Source organism: Suricata suricatta, chromosome 14 (assembly GCF_006229205.1).
Source record: "Suricata suricatta isolate VVHF042 chromosome 14, meerkat_22Aug2017_6uvM2_HiC, whole genome shotgun sequence".
Taxonomy (NCBI): domain Eukaryota; kingdom Metazoa; phylum Chordata; class Mammalia; order Carnivora; family Herpestidae; genus Suricata; species Suricata suricatta.
Window position 1 is genome coordinate 31813629 of NC_043713.1, and position 17002 is coordinate 31830630.

At 36.0% G+C, this 17002-nt stretch overlaps 1 long non-coding RNA gene across 1 annotated transcript in view; it reads left to right on the forward strand.

Annotated features, from left to right (window-relative positions):
- Nucleotides 1-5840: 5840 nt before the first annotated feature.
- Nucleotides 5841-17002, forward strand: part of LOC115278189 — a 15698-nt gene continuing 4536 nt past the window's right edge. The window contains exons 1-3 of the long non-coding RNA XR_003902750.1: nucleotides 5841-5941; nucleotides 7070-7095; nucleotides 11365-11611. This is a non-coding gene — a long non-coding RNA (uncharacterized LOC115278189). The remainder of the gene's footprint in view (nucleotides 5942-7069; nucleotides 7096-11364; nucleotides 11612-17002) is intronic.

Below are 17002 nucleotides of genomic sequence, written 5' to 3' on the forward strand. Positions count from 1 at the left end.
CATGAGGGATAGTTTCCTAAACACATCACAGGCATTTTCTCTTACACATCACAGGCATTTTCTTCCTTATCCTTCCCTTTTATTCTTTCTTGGACAGCATCTATGGTCTTGGCCACAGCCTTGTGGCATTTTGCTCATTGATCAGCATTAACTCAAAACTAATAATAAATCTCTTTTCATTTCCCCCACTGGGAGGCATTAAGGTTATGGCTTTGGAAAGTAAGTCATACCAGCTGGGTCATCTCTGCTGTCTATGCCTCTGGTGGCAGGGTGTCATCATGAGGATGCATTTATGAATCTCAGGATTGTTATCCAGTTTTTGTTTTACTTTTGTTTTTTTTCAACACAGCATGTGCCTTGTGGTACCATGGAGCAGGTGTGTCACTCTGGATAGCAGTGATTATGGGAAAGGAAGCCTCAGCCATGACCTTTGAGGTTGAACTAGCTGGAATAGAATTCGGTTTTATGGAGCCTGCTTTATGCTTAAAATTCCTCATAGAGCTTTAAATATAATGAATTCAGCAGTGATGGTCTAGGAACCTTGTAAGCAAATAAAGTAGCCTCCCTATGTTTTGTTTTGCTTGTAACTGATAAATTTAGAATGTATCTTTATTATATCATTACTTTTAAAAGAGAAATGATCTTCTGAGGCACTCTAGTTATCTGTTTTCTGGCAAGTACTAAAGAATTTATTAATGTTCCCACAGAGTATGGTGATTAAGATTATATCCAGGTAAGAATGTAGGCCTCTGACTTCTAAAAAGCCCATGTGAACTACAGCTCCTGTAATGGGAACTAGTACCCCTAAAACTTCACCAAGGAAAACCCTTCAGCACCTACAGGACAGCTGGTGCTATTTGTTCTTAACCTTATTTTAACTTATTTGCAACACAGGGCAGCAACAGTGATCATTTGTATGGTATTAACTAATCATACTATAGGTTAAAGATATTCTGGTTATCATCTAACCCATTGGAAGTCTTAGGGGCCAATAAGTGACAATGAAATCTAAATACTTCTGCCTGTTTCATAAAACCATGAGCTTCAGCACTCTCTCTGGGTCTGAGTGACCCTTCCTTGTTTCCTTTCTCTTTCCCCCATCTCCGATGCTTGGTGCTGTTCTCCATATTAAAGCCAAATGAACAGAATAGGATTCTTTTAAACTTGAATAATGATTTTGGTTGTTTTGAGGCTTAAACATTTGAGAATTTGGGTTCAGGTTTTCACTTTTTGTTTAATGTGAGTATTACATGTGCATGACTTAATGTACTATGCTACCTTAACATATCATATACCAGTAACAAGAGTAGCAGGTAACAGAAACTGAGGAAGTACCTAGAATTCCAGGGTCAGTCAGTTCCTGGGTTTGGGCAGTGTTGGGAGGTAGCTGAGACATCAGAATGGAGAATACCACAGTGCCCTAAGAGCTATCCTGGGGGGGGGGGTGGTTCTGATCTTCTAAAATGACATATTGTATGCTATTAATTTTTATTTAGCTTTTTCAATATCTGAGAAAATGTTTTAATTACAGGTTTGTCCTTTTAGTGATGCTTTTCTTGGGTAAACAATGAAATTAGTTTGCATCAGACAAGTAAACATCAAGTGACCACCCAGGCAGTCCCAACTTGGCATTGCATTTTTGTTGCAGATAAAACCCATATGCATAGTGAGAGTTGATACTACACAAATCAGTGAGGATTATATATCAAGAACATGTTTGGGGAAAGCACATTTTTAGCATAGGGAAATGGGAGAAAGGAAGGAGAAAAGCCAGAGAGCAAGTTGTCAGTAGTTCCTTGATCTACCTGGGAAGACTTCGTGGAGGGAGAAAAGAAATGAAAATTTTCATCTCTCTGACTGCTCTTCCCTTCCGTCATTGAATAATAAAGTCAAGGCCTACACAAACATGACTTTTGATAAGATTGGAAACCAGAGGATCTGAGAATCTTTTTATTGCTAAGTTTTGCTGCTGTCAGCAGCCTGTGATGTGAGCTCTAATTCGGCAGTTGGATATCCTGTGGCATTTGTTCCTTGAAGGAATGGCAGCTACCAAACATCTCATAATTAAAATGCAGAAGCTGGGGAAGTTGGAAAGCCTGCTGGAGTAGACTGGGACAGGTGAAGCAAGACAAATAGGGAGCTAGAAGAGATTTTATCAGAAGAATTAGAAAAGGGAATATGACAGAATGCCAACTTGGTTTTGCCTGCTCTGTGACAGAGGGTGTCTCAGTTTGCAAAATGAAAAGATAGGGGAAGATATCCCAGAACTTCTCATTTCCATCCTACATGTGAATTGAGCTATTCACTCATTTATAATGGCTCCTATAACTGCCTTCCCTCCTCTATTTCCTGTAAAATTGCACTATGAACACCTGTCATACCAATTAAATTTAAAAAGGGAAAGAAAAGTAATGAATGCCTCCACCATCCGCCCAGGGTCCCAAGCCAGAAAACTTGAAAATCATTATTAAGCACTTCCTATTCCTCCCTAAATGCCTCCATAACATCCAATTGATCTAGCCAACCAAGATATGAAATGCCTAAGATCAGTGGGAAACTTTTATGAGAAAGGCAAATAATTAAGGGTTAGAATTCAAGTTACACATACACACACAGACTTGCTCACTTATTTTCCTGTCATATTCCAATTCTCTCCAATTTTTCCATTAATCAAGTGAGTTCTTAGGAATTGAGTCCTGACAAATAGAAATTTTCCTGTAGTGACCATAAGAATTTTCTCAATCGTTTTTGTGGAAGTTATCCAACACAGAATATTTTTATTTTATTTCCTACCCACTAACCATGGACTATATGAAATTTCATCCCATTAAATTTCATCTCTGGAAAATGAACATCTTGATGAAAGAAGCTGATTCTGGCAAAATTCATACATACACAGCAGAACCTGATGCGACCGAAAGATTCAGTACATCCCACTCAATATGCCTCCTTGGCAGCATTTACAGGCTATCTGAATTTCACAGCCAAAATCGGCCTTGCTTCGCCAATTGGGGACAGACCATGAAGTGATAGGAAGAGAAGTGGGACGGGAGACAAGTGAACTGGGTTCTAATCCAGCTCTGCTGACTAGAATGCCTGAATAAGTTGCTGAATCTCACATAGCCTCAGTTTCCTCACCAGTGCAATACAAGTCATTATACCTACCTTATCTATTTTATATGGTACGTTTAAAGTAATCTACAATGAAATGTTTCATAAACTCATATAATTATTACTACTGATATAAGCCAGAAGTTTACAAGTTTGCCATGGTATTGAAATCTACACTCAAAATTATTTTTCTCTGTTCAGCAAAGTAGGAGTCTAATATATCTGGAGAGAAAGAACTTTCAGAGAGTGCCCTTGATGTTTGACAAAATGGGAATAAAAGGAAACTGAATAGATTAGTTTTAAAATACTATGTGTTGACACAGAGATGAGATTTGAAATCTATTTTCCACCTTTTAGGCTAAAAATGCTTTACCTTCCAGACATGGCTTTGGCCAAGACTTTAAAAGCTCCACGACTGTAATTACTACAGTAAAAAGTAAGTAGGTGACAAGGGGAACAAGTAGAAGGGGTCCAGATTTTTTCTCCCATTCAGCAGATGAGGAGATGATAGTACAAAGGTTATTGTTGGGGATCTATAATAATAAAATATAACCTAAACTTTACTAATGATCCTTAGGTCTTTAATAAAACGAACAAAAGGGAATTGAACATAAACTATGCAGAAGTAACTCTGCCAAGTACTGTGCTAAATACAAAGGGGTATAAAATGTGAACTGGATATTTAAGATAATTACAGCTGAGATAAAGAGGGAAAACCTATGCACTTAAAAAGTTCATGAATAACGGAAAATGGCAAGTTCAATAGACTTAAAAATGAAATGAAAGTGAAAGAGATCTTATCTCTGGTATAAATTTTGATACACACTTGTATCAAACATCTCACCTAAGCTGTGTGAACTTGGATTAGTCTATATACCTCTTCCTATTATCATCTAATTAACTCTGTGAGTCTGAGATTCTAAAAGGTCAGTTCTATGATATGACAATGATATCACTGTTTTCTTTTGGAAGAAATCATGGTGAAGTTAAGAAAGACTTCCCAGAACAACATCTAAACTGCTTCTTTAAAAAACAAACAAACAAACAACTCCTTCTTTAATAATAAAATTAACATAGAAGGAGAGGAGCTGGATGAAATTTCCTGAGAAATGGAATGTCATAAGAAAATGCATAGTCTTTTAGATATAGAAGATTCTAAAAACAATGAGCCTATTGACCAATGCAGACATTTAATGAAAAAAATAATAATAATGAGGAAGTTCAAAAGTTAAACTGGGACCAGAAGTTAGAGGGGTTTTTTTGTTTGTTTGTTTGTTTGTTTGTTTTTTTACAGCCAGCTCAGGAGTTTGGACTTTCTCTTATACACATTGAGAAGGCTGTAACATTTACTAACGACTGTCTGATGCTTCACACAACTTCTAACAAGCAGCCAGCCATATGCTAATTGCTTCCAAATGCTTGTCTTCAATGTAGACTTCCTCCTCAAGTGAAAATCCCAGATCTCTGGTTGCAATTGCTTTCTGATTCTGAACTCAAGCACCTTCATCTCAACCCACCCTAGATTTAAATGTTTTTAAGCAAAATGTAGGAGCTTAATTGTGGACTGAAATGAATTTGCCATGAAGTCCATGACATTTGTGTTCAGTCTTAAAGGACAGGAACGTAAGTTGGTGGATGGAAATAGAGAAAAGAGATGTCTTCATGGAGGGAACCGCAAGATCAAAGAAATGGAAACATTTCACAGAATGTTAGGTGAATTAGGGGCTGCTGTGTTGTACACGGATATCCTGAGAATGTCAGCAAGGCAGCAATACTCAAGGCTAACCTGATGAAGGGATACGGATGAAAGACTAGTTACAAAGACACTGCCACAGTAGAATACAGAGGTAATCGTGGTATAATTTAAGAGAATTAAAGGAAATAAAATTTAATAAAATAATCAGCTATCTCTAGTTACTGATAGAATATAAGCCAAAAATATTTTATAATCATAGTCCTATATAGTCACATTCTATAAAGACTAGAAAGAAAGTATTTGTTCAGTTTATGCTAATTATGATGTTCTTTCCATGGTAAGACCTTGTCAAAGATTAGATATTGGGGATACTCTATTTCAACTGTAGATGGAAGAAAAAAATGAAAGAAAAAATACAGTGACTTATTTTTTTAAAAAACTATAACTCTGAACCACACTCTTTGAAAATTAATTTTAGGTTCTCATCCATCTTGCCCATACCTGCTGTCTATAGTCATTTTGTGGCTTTTGCTTTCTCCCCTAGACAGGTAATTATAACACCTGAGTCCAAATCTGTAGTGCTTTGCCCTGACCACCATGTCCTCATTCTTATCTTCATCAAGTTCCTTTGCCTCTACCATTTGTTTGTGTCAGGCAATATCAAGAAATCTGTGAAAATCAATACTTAATAAGTTACAGTAATATTTTCAATTTCCTGTCACCTGCTTTAATGTACATGTATTCTCTGTTAGTCCTCATCACTCACTAAATCCATCTTGTGATCAGTTAGATGTAACTTAATGTAAAGTTAACACTTTCCTGAGTGACCTCCAATTTCACTGCATCATAGCCAAGTCTGTGGGGCTTAGTCATTGTTTGGCACTTGAGAAGGTGAAAGATAATGAAAAAGACAAAACACACTTATGGCTGGTAGTGACATTCCTACTATGTAGGGTGTGTGGTCATAATATTTTGAGAACAATGAATGATAACTCAGGCTTTTAATTCTTAGTTTACTTCTTCACTTCACTAGGGTTGGCAAGTGTCGATATTTGCCGTGGTGTGAACTGTCAGGTTCATTTTTTCACAAATACGTTGAAAGCAAGTGAATCCACAAGTTCTGGCATCGGACAGGTCAGTGGCATGAACTTTTTGAAATAATTTTCAAATATATTCTAGAGTTTCACAAAGAATCTTATTCACTCAGTGAAACTCTGCATGTAAGGTATCAGGAGAGCTGTTGTATTTTTCAACCTATTCATTGCATTTGTGCTAGTTTTTTTTTTAAGTTTCAATAACTTTTCTTTATCTGATTGTAAATGTAGAATGTACTTACTAAATAATGCTTGAATAAAGCAATAAAAATGATCACTTTTACTTTTGTTACTATACTATATGACTATACTACATATATATAATACTATAAAGCAATTTTATTCTTATTTTTAACTAAATATATTGTGGCCATTTTCCATGTGTTATTAAGAATAAGAATATTAAAAGTATGTTTTATTATGACAAAAATATTTCTGGCTCTTGCAAGATGGCATGCAAAAATAACTTGAAAATTCTGCCTATAAACATCTTGTTAATTACAATAACAAAACCAAAAATTAACATGCATTGTTAGGATTCTATGAGGGGAAAATACCTCAACAAAGAAATTTTCAGATGCCAAAATCAAAGCCAGTAGGCACTAGAGATAATAGTTTTAATGACCTGAGATGTGGTTGGGACATTTAGAGTCTCCATACAGTGACATAATTCAAAGCTTTAGACCCAGCAGAGTCATTTAGAACTGAAGCCGCTAAAGAAGGCATGAGAAAGAAAAATGTGTTCATTTCTACAAAGGGCCATAAGGAAGATTGTTGCTGCCTGTTTTTATCTGTCCCTTTAAAAGACTTTGAACCTTTCTCCTTAAAAGAGGAAATAATATAAATCAACTCTTAGCAGGGGATAATCTAGGATCCCTGATATACAAAAATGAAAGTACATGGAGAGACAGATTCAAAACCCAGGAAATCCCGAATCCTCATTGAAGATGAGCTTAAGTTTAAAAATTTCTTGACACACACACAGCAACATAGCTATCATAAATAAGAATCCAAACACAGCAGTAAATAATAACATCTGTAACATTTCCTACTCCTTGTAACTTTGTTTCTTTGTTTTGCATTATTTCAATATCAAGTCCCTCCAGCACAATGCTGAACAGAAGTGTTGACAGCCTTACTTACTGTTTTATTTATTTTTTTATTTTAGGGGGAAAATTGTTCAATATTTCACCAGTAAGTATGAATTCAGTTGTAGTTGTAGGGTTTTTTTTTCCTATTTTCATTTTCCTGGATGGCATGGCTCAGCTGAGGAAATTCTCTTCTATACCCCTATACCTAGGTTGTTGAATACTTTTATCCAGAGTGGGTACTGAATTTTTTTTCAAAACATAAAATACTATCCTTTTTTTGTTAAACTTCTTGTTATTTATTGGTTTCCAGTATTATTCATTTAAGCTGTTATCTTTATTTCCTCCTTTGTATTTTAGGTTTACTTTGCCCTTTTTCTAGCATTTAGAAGTGAAATCTTAAGTTACTGGTTTTATACCTTTCTTCCTTTCTATAAATATTTATGGCTATATATTTTTCTCCAAGTACTGCTTTGGCTGCATCTCACAAATTTCCTCATATTTTATTTTATTTGAAATATGTTACAATTTCTTTGCGATTTCTTCTTTGACACATTCTTTAGAACTTTGTTGATCAATTTTTAAATACTGTATTTGACTTCTTATACAATATATTATAGATGATTTCTCCATTAGTTCCCTGCGCTCAGAGGATATTCTCTGTATGATATCAGTTTTGTTTTGTTTTGTTTTGTTTTGAGACACAATTACCTAAGAGAGCAGATAATGTTCAGCTATTTTGTGTCTTTATTGACATGTATCAAGGTATAATTGCTCTATCAATTGCTGAGACAGAAATTTTTGAAAAATGTTCTACCATTGGATTTGTAAATTTCTACTTTGTCAATGTTTGCTTCACATATGTTGTAATTCTGTTATCCATTTCTTCCAGATTATCCAGTTTGTTGACATATTGTTCATCGTAGTCTCTGATGATCCTTTCTCTTTTTGTGGTGTCAGTTGTAACCTCTCCTCTCATTTCTGATTGCATTTATTTGAGCCTCCTTTTTTATTTGGTGAGTCAAGCTAATGGTTTATCTGTTTTGTTTATCTTATCCTAGGATCAGCTCTTAGTTTCACTGAACTTTTCTATTGTCATTTTAGTCTATATTTAATCTCCTGTCTTTATTTTATTTCCTTCCTCTACTAAGTTTGGGCTTCATTTGTTCTTTTTTAATTCTTCTAGGTATAAAAGTAAAATTGTTTCTTTGAGATTTTAATTGGTTCTTGAGGCAGTTCTGTATTGCTATGAACTTCCCATTTAGAATAATTTTGCAGCATCCCATAGATTTGGGATGTATAGTATTTCTGTTTTTATTGGTCTTTGGGTATTTTTAAATTTCTCCTTTGATTTCTTTTATAACCCAATAGTTGTTCAGTAACATGTTGCTTAATCTCCATGTATTTATAGTCTTTCTGGTCTTCTTGTAATTGATTTGTAGTTTCATATGCTTATGGTTAAAAAAAGGATACTTGGTATGATTTTAGTCTTTTTGAATTTATTGAGACTTGTTCTGTAGCCTAACTTGTGATCTATCCTGGATAATATTACATATTCACTTGAGAAGAATGTATATTCTGCTGCTTTGGATGGAAGGTTTTATATATATATAAATGTTATCTCCATTTGGTCTAAAGTGTCATTATAGACCAATGTTTTCCTATTGATTCTCTGTCTGGATGATTTATCTGCTAATGCAAGTGGGATACTAAATTTCCCTAATATTGTTGTATTGCTATCAATTTTTTAAGTCTGTTAATATTTTCTTCATGTATTTTGGTGCTTTTATGTTGGGTGCATATATATTCATGAATGTTATATGTTTTTTGCTGGACTGGCTCGTTTATTATTACATTCCTCTTTGTCTTTTACTACATTCTTTGTTTTAAAGTCTATTTTGTCTCAGATGAGTATAGCAACAGCAGCTTTCATTTTGTTTTCATTTGCATGGAATATCTATTTCCATTCTTTCACTTTCAGCCTGTGTGTGTCCTCCTTCTGAAGTGAATGTCTTATAGGCAGTGTGTGTATCTGTGCATATATATATATAATGTGTGTGTGTATGTGTGTGTGTGTGTATGTGTGATTGTGTTACATGTATGTGTGTGTTTTTGGTTTTTTGCCCTTTCAGTCATTGTCATTTGATTAAAAATGTAGTGTATTTACATACTAAATAATTATTGATATGTGTTTGTTGCCTTTTTGTTAATTGTTTTCTGGCTGTTTTATAGCCCCTCTCTATTCTTTTCTTCTTCTCTTTCTCTTTTCTCTTGTGGTTTGATGAATTCCTTAATGTTATGTTTAGATTTCTTTCTTGTAGTCTTTTGTGTTTTACTGTGAGTTTTTGTTTTGTGGTTATGATGAGGTTCACATATATTTTTCTATGTACATAAAAGTCTGTGTTACTTGATAGCAAGATACATTTGAACACATTCTAAAACTACATTTTAACTCTTCTCCCCACCCCCCCTTTTTATGTGTTTGGTATCATTTTTACATTCTTTTTCATGTACCTTTCAATTACTATAGTTTTTATTAATTTTACTAGTTAAGTTTCATGGCAGCTTTAAAAGTGATTAATCTACTACATTTACTATACACTTACATTTTCCAGTAATATTTTTACTTTCATATGTTTTCTTGGTATTAATTAATGCCATTTATACTCAGATTAAAAAGACCCTTTCACATTTCTTCTAAGACTGGTTTAGTAGTAATGAACTTGTTAAACTTTGCTTGTCTGGAAAACTCTATCTCTCCTTTGATTCTGAATGATAACCTTGCTGGGTACAATATTCTTTGTTGAAAGTTTTTTTTTCTTTACAATGCTTTAAATATGGCATGCCTCTCCATTCCAGTCTGCAAAGTTTCTGCTTAGAAGTCTACTGATAGTTTTATGGAATTTCCTTTGTACTTAAAAATTGGGGTTTTTTTCTCTTTCTACTATTAAGATCTTCATCTTTAATTTTGACATATTAATTATACTGTGTTTTGCTGTGGATCTCCTTGAATTCATCTTATTTGGCACTCTCTGGGCTTTGGAATTGGACATCTGTTGCATCCCTGGGTTAGGGTTATTTTCAGTTATTATTTCTTCAGATAAATTTTCTATCCCTTTCTTTCTTCTCCTTCTGTGGACCCTATAATATGAATGCTATTCTACTTGATTTGCTTTTGGTCCCTTAAGTTACTTGCAATAAAACTGGTTTTTCTCTTTTTGCTCTGAGTCCCATTATTTGTTTTCTAGCTTGCTGATCCATTTGTCTGCTTTATCCAGTTTGCTATTGAACCACCCTAGTGAATTTTTCCATTTAGTTACTATATTCTTCATCCCTGTGGCTTCTCTTTAGTACTTTCTTATGTTTTCTTTGTTAAAGTTCTCACTGTGTTCATTCTGAGTTTGGTGAACATCTTTATGACCATTAATTTATTACTTATTTCTGTATTATTAAGGTCTTTTTCTGATGTTTTATCTTGTTTGTCACACATTTCCTGTTTCCTCATTTTCCTTGACTCTGTGTTTATTTCTATGTATGAGACAAACAGCTACTTACCTCAGTCTTAAAGGGAGGAGGGGTCCTGTATAGACGATGAAACCTCTCATTCACCTTTGCTTTAACTCTTGTTTTTTCTCAAACGTTTGTGACTGTCTGAACTATCTAATTTATTCTTGATATCTTGATTCTTTATATACCAAGGTCTGTCAGTGCTCCAAGGGGAGGAATCTCATTTAGTACCTAGATTCAGGCTGACTGGAATCCTTACTCTCAGGTGGCAGGTCTCAGAGTATGGGAATGTATGCAGTCTGGTGGGGCCACAATTGCCATACCTGCCGGCCTCCAAAACAGGAGATCTGGAGGTATCTTCTGAGCAGTAGTTGCAAAATTCAGGGTTCCAGACAAGTGGAGAGCCTCCTTTCTGGGAGGTCTTGTCAAGCCGCAGCAGGGTACAAAAATGGTGTCTCCCTGCTTAGGTTCCCTGGGCCTCCCTCCTTCGTTTCTAGATGTGTGGGAAATGATGCCTGTCCCTCAGGCTGAAGCTCCCAGCCTATCTCACAGGAAAACTGGCCTCGTCACCATCTGCTGTCTGTGTACTGCCCCAGGGGTGGTGGCCAGCTATGAACTGCCCTACCAACTGTTACATTCCCAGGGAGCCCAGGAGCATCTGCTCCCTTCGCCACCAGGGCCATAGGATCACAGAGTGTCCTCTGTGTGGATCGCATATAGCTGTCGGCTTTAGCTGGGCAGGTGGAGAGTGTAGGGGGCAAGGAAACCCTGCTGGCTTCAGAAAGGCAGCAGGAACATGTCTGGACTGTGCCCAACCAGGGGCTCCAGGAAAGCAGCAGGAAAGTAATTTGTTTGTATGCACACACAGGCTTTCGGCTGGGAGCAGGAGACGTGCCTCAACTCACCAGCCCCAGCCAAGGAGCAAGAGTGTTGCAGACCCCCTTGCCAACAGAATTCAGCTAGGGAGGAGGAGAATGCCACAAGTGTGCTGGATGGCCTCAGACACGGCAGCGGGGCCAGGGTGGGCGCTGGAGTACTGCAACTGACATCATTCTTTGGCTTCAGCAAGAAAATGAGATAGTGCCATGACGGTCTGTTCCTACCTGTCTAAACAGGTGACATGAGGGTCCTGTGTCTCAGCTCACCTAGCTGTGCTAGCAGAGTAGGTGGGGAGTTAAAAACCAGCATCTGCCAGAGAAAGACGGATACCATATGTTTTCACTTGTATGTGGAACAGGAGAAACTTAACAGAGGACCATGGGGGAAGGGAAGGGAAAAAAACAGTTAAGAAGAGGGAGGGAGACATACCACAAGAGACTCTTAAATACTGAGAATAAACTGAGGGTTGATGGTGAGCGGGGGAGAGGGGAAAATGGGTGATGGGCATGGAGGAGGGCACTTGTCGGGATGAGCACTGGGTGTTATATGGAAGCCAACTTGACAATATACTATATTAAAAATAAAAATAAAATAAATAAACATTAAATAATTTAAAAAAAACAACTAGCATCTGCCAGTGCCTCTATCTCTGGGGAGAGTTTAAACTATTCCCCAGTCTTCTAGCACATGCTTTTAGATTAGGAAATTAACCCCTCTCACATATAGTCTAAGAGCTTTTCAAACTGCTATTTTCTCATTGAGCCTTGGGACAAATGAGACTAAAAGTGAGCCCTTTAAAAGGGAAACCTCAGTTTCCTGTTGTACTTTTGGTCCCTTGGACATCAGCCCCATTGGTTTTACAAGCCAGATTTTTGGGGGCTTGTCCTTCCAGTGCAGAACCCAGACGTTGGGGTGGTTGGGGTATCTGATATGGAGCATCAACCCCTCTTTCTTTGGGAAGTAGGGCCAGTTGGCTGAGATTCCTCCCTATTGTGTGTTGGCAGGCCAGAGGTGGGGTTTTGGAAGAGACTGTGTCTCTGTGTCTCCTACCTGTCTAGATATGGTATTTTTAATCTTTGTTGTGGAAAATCAGTTTATCTCATTTTCAGACCTTTATCAGAGGGAAATGATCCATATGTCATATGTTTATGTGGTAGGTATGGGTAATGGGATGAGGTGAATTCAGGATACTCCACTGCCATCATCTTGCAAAGTCTCTCAAGATAAAAATTTTAATACTTGACATATGGATCATGTGATATGGAAGAAAAGTCATGAACTATTTAGAAATGATTTCTGCTGAAACAGAAAACCTGATTAATGGTGGCTAAATCCAGGAACTGCTTAATGAGCACACAATTTACCTTTAATATTTTAATAGTAAAAGACAGCAATGAAGAAGGTTTGTCAGGAATGTATTTCATCTCAGCAAATGTAGAGCTTTATTTCGATAAAATGGAATAAGGGCGTGTAGCTTTCAACACTCTTAAGCAAAGTATATGTTCTAAAAATGAAGGGCAACGATTAAAATAAAATAAAATGTAAAATTATATATTACTGGAATATAAAAATAAAATAGCAAATATGTGATAAAATTAACTAAAAGACAAAAGGAAATAAAGAAGCAAATACATAATTGAAATAAGGGGATACAAAATAAGCCAGTTTGAACAAATTCAAATATAGGCATACCTCAATTTATTGTGCTTCACTTTATTACACTTTTCACATACTGAGTTTGCTTATAAATTGAAGATTTGTGGCAACCCTGTGTTGAGCAAGTTCATCAATACCATTTTTCCAACAGCATTTATTCATTTTTGTGTCTCTGTGTCACATTTTGGAAATTATTTCAGAATTTCAAATTTTTTCATTAGTATTATATATGCTATGGTAACCTATGATTAGTGATCTTTAATGTTATATTGTAATTATTTGGAGGTCCATGAATCATGCTTATACAAGATGATGAACTTAAAATAAATGTTCTGTGTGTCCTGACTGCTCCACCAACCAGCCATTTACCCATCTCTCTCTCTTTTTTGAACCTCACTTTATGCTGAGTTACAACAGTTTTGAAATTAGGCCAATTAATAACTCTACAGTGGCCACTAAGTTTTCAAATGAAAGGAAATCCCACATATCTCTTACTTTAAATAAAAAGCTAGCAATGATTAAGCTTAGTGAGGAAGGCATGTCAAAAGCTGAGATAGGCCAAAAGCTAGGCCTCCTGCACCAAACAGCCAAGTTATGAATGCAAAGGAAAAGTTCTTGAAAAAAATTAAAAGTGTCATACCAGTGAATACACAAATGATAAGAAAGCAAAACAGCCTTATTGTTGATATGAAAAAAGGTTTAATGGTCTAAAGAGAACAGATCAACCATAACATTAGGCCGAGGCCCTAACTTCAATTTTATAAAGACAGTGAAAGGCGACCGTGTTGTGGAAGAAAAGTATGAGGTTAGCAGAGGTTGGTTCATGAATTTTAAGGAAGGAAGTCTTCTCCATCTCCATAACACCGAAGTGCAAGGTAGACAGCAAGTGCTAATGTAAAAGCTGCAGCAAGTTATCCAAAAGATTAAGCTAAGATCGTGAATGGAGATGACTACAGTAAACAGCAGGTTTTCAGTGCAGACAAAACAGCTTTATGTTGGAAGAAGATACCATCTAGGACTTTCCTAGGGAGGCATAAGTCAGGGTGACTCTATTTTTAGGGGCCAGTGTAGCTGATGACTTTAAGTTGAAGTTCAATCACCATTCTGAAAATCCTACAGTCTTTAAGAATTATGCTAAATTTACTCTGTCTGTGCTCTATAAATGGAACAACAAAGCCTAGATGACAGCGCATCTGTTTACACATGGTTTACTAAATATTTTAAGCCCACTGTTGAGACTTACTACTCAGAAAAAAGACTCCTTTCAAAATATTACTGTTTATTTACTATGCAATCGGTCATCCAGTAGCTCTGATGGAGATGTACAGTAAGATTAATGTTGTTTTCATGTCTGATAACACCACATCCATTCTTCAGCTCATGGACTAAGGAGTATTTTTTTTTACTTTTAAGTCTTATTATTTAAGAAATACATTTTGTAAGGCTATAGCTGCTATAGATAATAATTCCTCTGATGGATCTGGGCAAAATCGGATACCTTCTGGAAAGCATTCTAGATTCTATGAAGAGCATTGGTGATTCATGGGACTCTATTCACAGGACTCTGGAAGAAGCTGATTCTAGCCCTCATGGATGACTTTGAAAGACTCAAGGCTTCAGTGGAGGAAGTAACTGCAGATGTGGTGGAAATAGCAAGAGACCCAGAGTTAGAAGTGGAGCCTGAGGATGTAGCTGAATTGCTGCGATCTCACAATAAAACTTAATGGATGAGGCGATGCTTCTTTTGGATGAGTAAAGAAAGTAGTTTCTTGAGATGGAATCTACTCCTGGTGAAGACGCTGTGAAGAATGCTGAAATGACAATAAAGGATTTAGAATATTATATAAGCTTAGCTGATAAAGCAGCTCGGGTTTTGAGAGGATTGATTACAGTTTTGAAGGAAATTCTGTGGGTAAAATGCTATCAAGGAGCATTGCATACTACAGAGAAATCATTTGTGAAAGGAAGGGTCAATTGATGAAGCAAAATTTACTGTTGTGTTGTTTTAACAATTACCACAGCCACCCAACCTTCAGCAACCACCACCTTCATCAGTCAGCAGCCATCAACATCAAGGAAAGACCCTCCCCCAGCAAGCAGGTTATGACTTGCTGAAGGCTCTGATGATGGTTTGCAATTTTTTTAGCAATAAAGTATTTTTAATTAAGATATATACATTGTTTTTTTAGTCACAATGCTATTGCTTTCATAATAGACTACAGCATGGTGTAAATATAACTTTTATATGCACTGGGAAAACAAAAAGTTCATGTGACTTGCTTCATTTATGATACTTGCTTTATTGTGGTGGCCTAGGATGGAACTCAAAATATCTCCGAGGTATGCCTATATGTCTGTAAGTGCAAGAAATATTTGTAGCTGGTCATTAAAATATAATAATTCTCTGATTAGAAATTTTAAAAACTCTGACTATATGCTGTTAATAATGATAGACATTTATAACATGACATATCAGAAGAATAGAGAGTAAAGGCATAAAAGAAGTAATACTAGATATAGTCCTAGCCAAAAAAAAAAGCTGGTTATTTATATGAATATCGGTTAAAATATAGTTCAAATATAGTTTAAAATTTACAAGTAATGAAGGTCATTATCTAAAGTTAAAGGAAATGAAAAAATAAAGGAAATGAATCTCTATGAAGATAAAACAGTTCTGCAAATGTATGTAACTAAAAATATAAGACAAAGTACAAATAGCAAAACTGACAGATTTCAAAGTGATTTAACCCTGTTATTCCAATCTCTAACATTATTATGTGTATCAGTAAAAGGTATCTTAAATATCGTTAACCCATTACCATACTTGGGTCCATAGGATTCTTTTATTCAGAAGAAACAAAGAGAAATGGAGGAAGTAATTTATTTTCACAAATTGAAAATAGCCTAAAGTCAATACTACAAAAATCACAAAGGTACTAACACTGGTCTCTTAGCTAATGAGACGCAATGAGAAAATTGATGGAGCTGCAGTTTCTTTTATCTTTTCCTTTCCCATTGTTTCCTTTTCAAAGACTTCATTAACAAAAGGAAAAAAAGAAAGAGAAAAGTAAAATGAAAATGAGGCTGCTATTGGACAAAGGATTTACAGATCTTCCTTACAGATTATACCCAAGAGAGACCTAACATGAAATTGTAATATATACTTGTTTCTAATTCACAAAGCACAACAATTTCTTTATATTTCTGCATTATTAAAATTATCACTTCTACTTGCTCTTTGATGTGTGAAATCTCTATTTTCAGGGACATTTTTCAATCAAATATTTTCAATAATCACAATTTGTGTTAACTCAGAAAATAAATCAATAGTTTTAATTCTCACTAGGATAGGAATAAGTGATATATGACCTAAAAGCTGATGTTCTTACTTTTATTATCTGTGGTACCCTGTGCTTCAAAGTTCATGGGCGTATCCAGAGCCTCCTGTGCTAGAAACAAAAGAAAGCAAAAGTGTTTAATCATATAATACAAGCACAAACATATTTGAAAAGGACCTCTGAAGACCCCAAAACAAATACAAATGGTTTTTCAATGTAAGCATGGCTCTGCTATTCATATTTACATAGTTTGTCCTAGGATATGTGGATGTTAATGGACTATAGATCTGTTTCCCACCAAAATTCAAATGTTGAAGTCCCGAGGGGCACCTGGGTGGCTCAGTCAATTGGGCATCTGACTTCAGCTCAGGTCATGATCTCACGTTCATGGGTTCAGGCCCCACATTGGGCCCTGTGCTGACGGCTCTGAGCCTGGAGCCCGCTTTGGATTCTGTGTCTCCCTCTCTCTCTGCCCCTCCCCCTCTCATGCTCTGTCTCTCTCTGTCTCAAAAATAGATATATATTTTTTCTTTTTTTTTCATAATATTTTATTGTCAAATTGTTTTCCATACAACACCCAGTGCTCTTCCCCTCAAGTGCCCTCCACCATCACCACCACCTGTCTTCCCCCCC